Genomic DNA, 6,118 nt, shown 5'->3' with positions numbered 1-6,118 from the left:
CTTACGGGGGGGAGACAGGGGCTGGGGAGGGGAGAGGACACCCCCCTCCTCGGCTGGGAGAGAGGGCAAAGGCCTGCAAAAGCTTCTTCTGCCATAAAAAAAAAAAAAAAAATCACTTTGCAAAGAAGTTTTAGTACCTTTAACATTGAGGCGTGTGTTCCCCAGCCCCCCCCGCCACAAACTTCCCCAAGTTTCCCAAAGCCATCTGATACTCCTCACTTGCACTTTCTGCTAATTCAAGGCGGTTTTGGGGTTGGGGTTTTTGGTTTTTTTTTTTTATTCCTTTCGTTCCGTGTTACCGGGGTTTAAATCATCCCAATGTACGTGAACTCATAAAAATAGATAAGGCATGTCAACTCGGGAACGGTATTTTCCCCCTGAAAATATGAGTGTATTTAAGCAAATCCTGAAATATTAAATTGTTGCTCGATTAAAGACGATGTAAATGTATAAATTCAACAAAGTGCTCAAGAGGTTGTCTCCAAATATATAGTTTAATTCTGCCTAAGTGATCGCCTCTAAAAAAAACATCATTAAGGCAACTATTATTGTTTCCTGAATTATTTTTTTTTCCAAGCCACCTATGATTAAATTTCTGCCTTCGTATCTGCAAAGAATAAAGGATAAAACTGCCTATAGTTAATGACAACAATTTTTCACTCCTGAGTTATCCTTGCAGAACGTAATAACATCCCACTCCTTTTTATTTTTAATCTCCACACCCAGCAGAAGTAATTGGACCTCTACATATATGTACCTATAGATACACATATAGATACACACGTGTGCAGCAAAATGTCGCCTTTTATAATTTTACGCCATGAAGTCTTGTCCATGACGGGTGTGACGTCATGTGCGCCACTGTCATTTTTCGCCCTTTTTAATTTTAGGGATTTTAGGGAATATTTCCACTCCGTCATGAAAAGAAAAGAGACCCAAATTTAAAAAAATATTAATGAAAACCTGGCAGGCAGATTTTTTTCTCTCCCTCCCCACCCCCCGAAAGTTGCTACCTGCCACCTGAGTGGGTTTTAGCCCGGTTTTGGGGCAAAAAAAGGTATTTTCCTGCATCCGGTTGAATTAAACCCCCCATTTATCCCCACTTTTAGCCAGGGAGCCACCAGGAATGTTTCCACAGCCTCCCTATAAACAAAGCACCACTCCACAATTTTATATCCCCTAAAATATTAGGGTTTGGGTTTTTTTTTCCCCTCGCTTTTCTGGGGGCTCCCCCTTCCTAGCGCTGATGAGATTTATTCAGGAGCGCATTTAATCAGCAAATTAAATTTAATTGAGGCGATGTTGCAGGGGAGGGGGGTTTCTCCCCCTGCTTTTTTCGCTGCTGTTAACTTTTTGCAACGTGGTTACTTGGTAATTTAAGACCCAGCGAAGTCCCGTTTCCGCGGGGAGATTTCGGTGCTGCCTTCTTTTGTTGGGCTGAGATTCGCCAATAAATCTGGGAAGGAGAAAAATAATGAAATAAATCACACACCTCCCCCCCCCCATTAAAAAGAATATTTGAGAATTAAAAGCCTCCTCTCGTCGCGACATCAACGCGGGGAAAAATCTAAATAAACGCTTAAAAGTGTCAGAAAGCGCTTTCAAGCCTCGGCAGAAAGAAGGGGGATAAATCTCAGAAGTAGGAACAGATTAATTTCTCTTCCCCACACACCTCCTGGTTTCCTGGTTAGCAGACATGTGTTTTGACAATTGCCAGAATTCTCCCTTTTTTTTTTTTTTTTTTTACCTTCCAACCCCTGGAAATGTGTGCAGCGACTGAGAGGTTTTGCAAGCGAGAAAAACCTTCCCCCCCATTATTATTATTCTTATTAGTAGTAGTAGTAGTAGTAGTATATTTTTTTTTTTCGTGCTGAGCGTTGCAACTTGAAGGGAGTCGCCCTGAACTTTTGGTGCACTTTCCTAAAGCAACTCTAAGAATAAAATAAAGGCAACAAGAACACGTTTAAGGCAATTTCCCTCCACCACGCTGCAAAATAAAAATTAAAAAAAAAATCAATAGGAAAAAGCAAAGAAATTACTCGTCTGGGCAACTCTACGAGAGATGCACGGGCTGGTAAATACTCTTCTTTATCTACCTAAGGCGAAAAAAAAGGGTTTTGCGGAGGTTTGCATTTAAAAAAATAGCAGAAACGGCGCTGGTTGTATTTTTTTTCAGCGCTTCTTCTTGGAAAGATATGGGGGGAAAATGGGTGTTTTCGCTAATTATGGCTTTGTGCATCTTGGTGCAGAAAATGCCTTTTAATTAGCAAATAAACCTCCCAAATAGGCCACCCTCTTCCAAACGCGGTGTCTGCAGCGCCGGAATAAAACTTTAAATAGTCTATGAAGCTCTGAATAGAAGTATTCAGGGGAAGGAGAGATTTCATCTCCCTTTTTTTTTTTTTTTTAATTAAGAGCTGCCCAGACTCTGACTCCGAGCTTGTAATTACAGAGAATAGAGACGGCACCAAAACAATGCGAGCCATTTCAGGCTGGGGGAGAGGTAAATAAACCTCCACATAAACCTCCACGAGTTTGTTGTTGTTATCCTGTTGCCCCCTTTTGGGGGCGGGGGGTTGTTATCCCTACTTTATTTTTTATTATTTTATTTTTTAAAGCTTTATTTATAGCAAAAAGCAATATTTGACTAGGAAAACCCTGTTGTAAAGAGCAGGAATAAATTCCCAGCGAAAGACCCAAATAAATAATTAGGACTCACGTGTGCCATAAATGTCAAGTTAAAAAAAAAAAAAAAAAAAAAGGAAAGGGGAGGGGGGGAGGCAGAGATCCCAGATACAAGGTGAAATCAGTTTAAATAAAAAGGCTTTTAATGGCATCACTTGTATTTACCTCTAAGAGCTTCAAGGATTTAATCAGATGTGAGCACGCAGCCTTATGGGCAGCTGTCAGTGGTGTGCGTGGGTGTGCGTGTGCCTTACACGCGCAGAGGTGCCGGCTTTTTTTGGGGGGACACACACCCTTAGTCTTATCCCCCCCTTAGTGCATCCCAAAAGAGACGTTTTTGCAGCAGTTTGCAGAAAACCACCCTCACCCCGCTTGAATAATTTTAATTTTTAAGGAAGGCGGGGGGGCCCATATAGTGGCTCGATGCCCCGAGCGGGCGGGCACCTCCTGGCCATGACACGCGTGGGTGTGTGGGGGGGCAGAGCCCCGTCTCTTGCCCCACGCCGGGATCTGCCCCAAATGGGCAACGTGGCTGGAAAAAAAAAAAAGAGAACCCCCCCAAAATGCCAACACCCCCCAAAAAAACCCAGAGCGGCTGCAGGGCCGGGCAGCAGCTCGCTGTCAGTAGCGGTATCTGCAGGCTGTTCAGGGAGGGAGGGGAGGGGGGGACACCGATTTGGATTTGTTTCCTTTCAGTAATTACTGAGGGATAGAAAACACATGTGTTGGGATTGCATTTTTTTTTTAAGCCTTTTTTTTTTCCTAAATCAGTTCATCAATTCGCTAATTATAGCTGGGAGGGGGGAGGAAATCTCCCGACACATATTTTTTTCTTTCTTTTTTTTTTTTTTTCCCCCCCCCCCCCCCCCCCGTGTGAGCATCAGTGGAGGGAGAGAAAAAAAGGGGGGGGGGGGAATTATGGCTTATGAGTGGTGAATGTTATTTCAGATTTCTATGGGCGCTTTTCTTTTCTGGGAACAAAGAGCAACTCCTATTAAAGAGCTACTCGAAGACTTGTACATATTTCTACTGCTGTGTAGCACTTTTAATAAAACATCTGTTCTTGCTTCTGCTGATGAGTTTACATAATTGTTTGCAGACCAATTTAACCAGAAAGCGCCCCACATATTCCCTCTACATGTTTTCATGGGGGAAAAAATAAATACCTTTTTGGTAGTGACATATCTTGATGAAATACTTTCGAGAAATCCCCAAACTGCTAGAAAATATCAATGGGGGGGTAAGGGGGGGGAATATCCAGTGCATTCAAAACGTGAGGCTGAGGAATTGCAATGAGTAAAATATACTTTAATGATGCCTCATTTGTATTTGCAGTAGCTTTTGGGGTGGTTGTGCTCTATTATTTTTTTTTTCCTTCACCCCCTCCTCTTTCTCTCCCTTTTCTCCCCAGAAACCTGATTTTTAACGTGGGGAGAGGATTCTATTTTAAGTTTCTCTACGGCAGCTGGTTTCTGTTCACTATAAATCGACCAGACTTTTAAGACTTGCCCTCTGTTTAGAGAAGTAATAAAACACTTAACTTTCTCGACTCCTAGTCACACGGTTATCACACAGGTCTCCGATACAACAGCCCCGGAGCACCTATACAAAAAAAAAAGGGGGAGGGGGAAGGGGGGAGTAAAAAAATAATAAAAAAATAAAAACAATAATTAAAAAGGGGGAAAAAAAAAAAGAAGAAGAAAACCCTAAAAGGAGTCACTTCCAGAAACTCCTCCAAACTTTGGCAAGGTTGGCGTGGGTATAAATGCCCTTCCATAGGTGCAACTCCCCACGTCAATCTGCCCTAGCAAAGGTCCAACCCATCCAGCTGTAGCTACTTTTAATTTACTCGCCAAATTACATCGGGCTGTAAGCAATACATAAGGTAAGACAACACGCCAATAACTGCAAAGCCCTCATTCATCCATCTCTCCCTCCAGTCCATTTGTTGGACCTTCGCAACAATTTAATATCTGGAAGCAGCTTGCATGGCCAGTGGTGGTTTCCAAAGTAACCCTGCCCTGAAAGGACTTGGGTTCAGAGAAGATGTGCCCATGGCTAATAATATTTGCAACACATCCCTGGCTCTCCAGATCTGTCCAGCTGAGAGTGCCTCTGGCTGGGGGTTTAACAGCTCAGCAGAAGGCGGAAAAAAAAAAAAAATTACCCCCAGTAATCGCATTTCTTTCCTAGTTTCTTTCTTTTCGCCTCTTTCTTTGCTTCCAGAAATGCCCGGGCGGGCTCTGGGGAAAGGGGAGAGGGAGAAAAGGGAAACGAAAGCAAACTGAAGTTCGCTTTTTGGGGGGGGAAATGCCTGTAAATCTTCCCCATGTCCATGAGTCTTATATCTGTACCAGGCGGGCTCCAAGTTGGGCAGCCTTAGGTGGGAGCCAGGCTGCGCTCCCCAACAAGGTACATGTGCTAAATAAGATGGTGCACACTTCCAGCTATCTCCTTTTTGGTTAGAAACTTTATTTTTTCCCCTAGTGACACTCAGGGGAAGCCTTAACGTTATAGAAGATGAATACACGAGCTTTTTTTTTTCAGTTGTAGTCTCGTTTATGGTTTTATTGCTACCATTGATTACTTTGCTTTGTTACACAGAGGAAAAAGAGCATAAAATCCGTTGGCATCCGGGTTCCTGTTATAGCTGGGGAAAAAATATACACACACCCCCCCCAAGCCTTCTTTGTCAGCTAAAATCTTTTAGGGATACATCGCTAAAAAAGGAATTAAGTCTATTGATTGAGAGCAAGACAAACAAATACTCTCAGTTTTGAATTGGAGTGTGCACCCACAAACCTTCCTCTCCCCAGCCCCCGCACCCTCACATTTAAAATAAAAACGTGGACACGATGGAGGTTTAAAAAAAAAAACCACAGAGGAGGCCAGGGTTTCCCTGCCATAATTGAATTTTTAAATAGCAAGCCACCAGAATGATAAAGGTACCTCGCAATATTTACAGATCAGCAGGTATGTTTTACATTTAAGGGGCAATTTATGGCTCTAGATTGAAATTAAAATTAGATTAGCTGTCTTCATTTCAATTAGTTCTAGGTGCAATCTACCCAGAGAAGATAGAATATAATCCCCCCTTTCATCTAACTAAATATTTGCAGTAGAAGTTTCCCAATCAGTTGTAAATATCTGCAACTATAAATTCCTGCAAACACAAACACGAGGTTGCGTCCCCAGCCCAGGCTCCTCATTGCTCTCCATTACAAATAGAAAACCTCTTTTTTTTTTTTTTTTTTTTGCTGCTGTTGTAGTTGTTGTTGAAAATGTAAATATCCTCTAGCATTGAAAATTAGCAGGGAAACGTTTGAGGGGAGAAATGTCAAAGTAGAGGAGAAATCTAACTTCCAGGTTAACGTGAGTTTGCAATGTTGGGTGTTGCTTTTCTGGATGTCTTTTTTTTTTCCTCCCCTCCCCA

This window comes from Haliaeetus leucocephalus, unplaced genomic scaffold (genome assembly GCF_000737465.1).
Source record: "Haliaeetus leucocephalus isolate CR32 unplaced genomic scaffold, Haliaeetus_leucocephalus-4.0 Scaffold186, whole genome shotgun sequence".
NCBI classification, from domain to species: domain Eukaryota; kingdom Metazoa; phylum Chordata; class Aves; order Accipitriformes; family Accipitridae; genus Haliaeetus; species Haliaeetus leucocephalus.
This window is presented reverse-complemented; position numbering follows the sequence as displayed.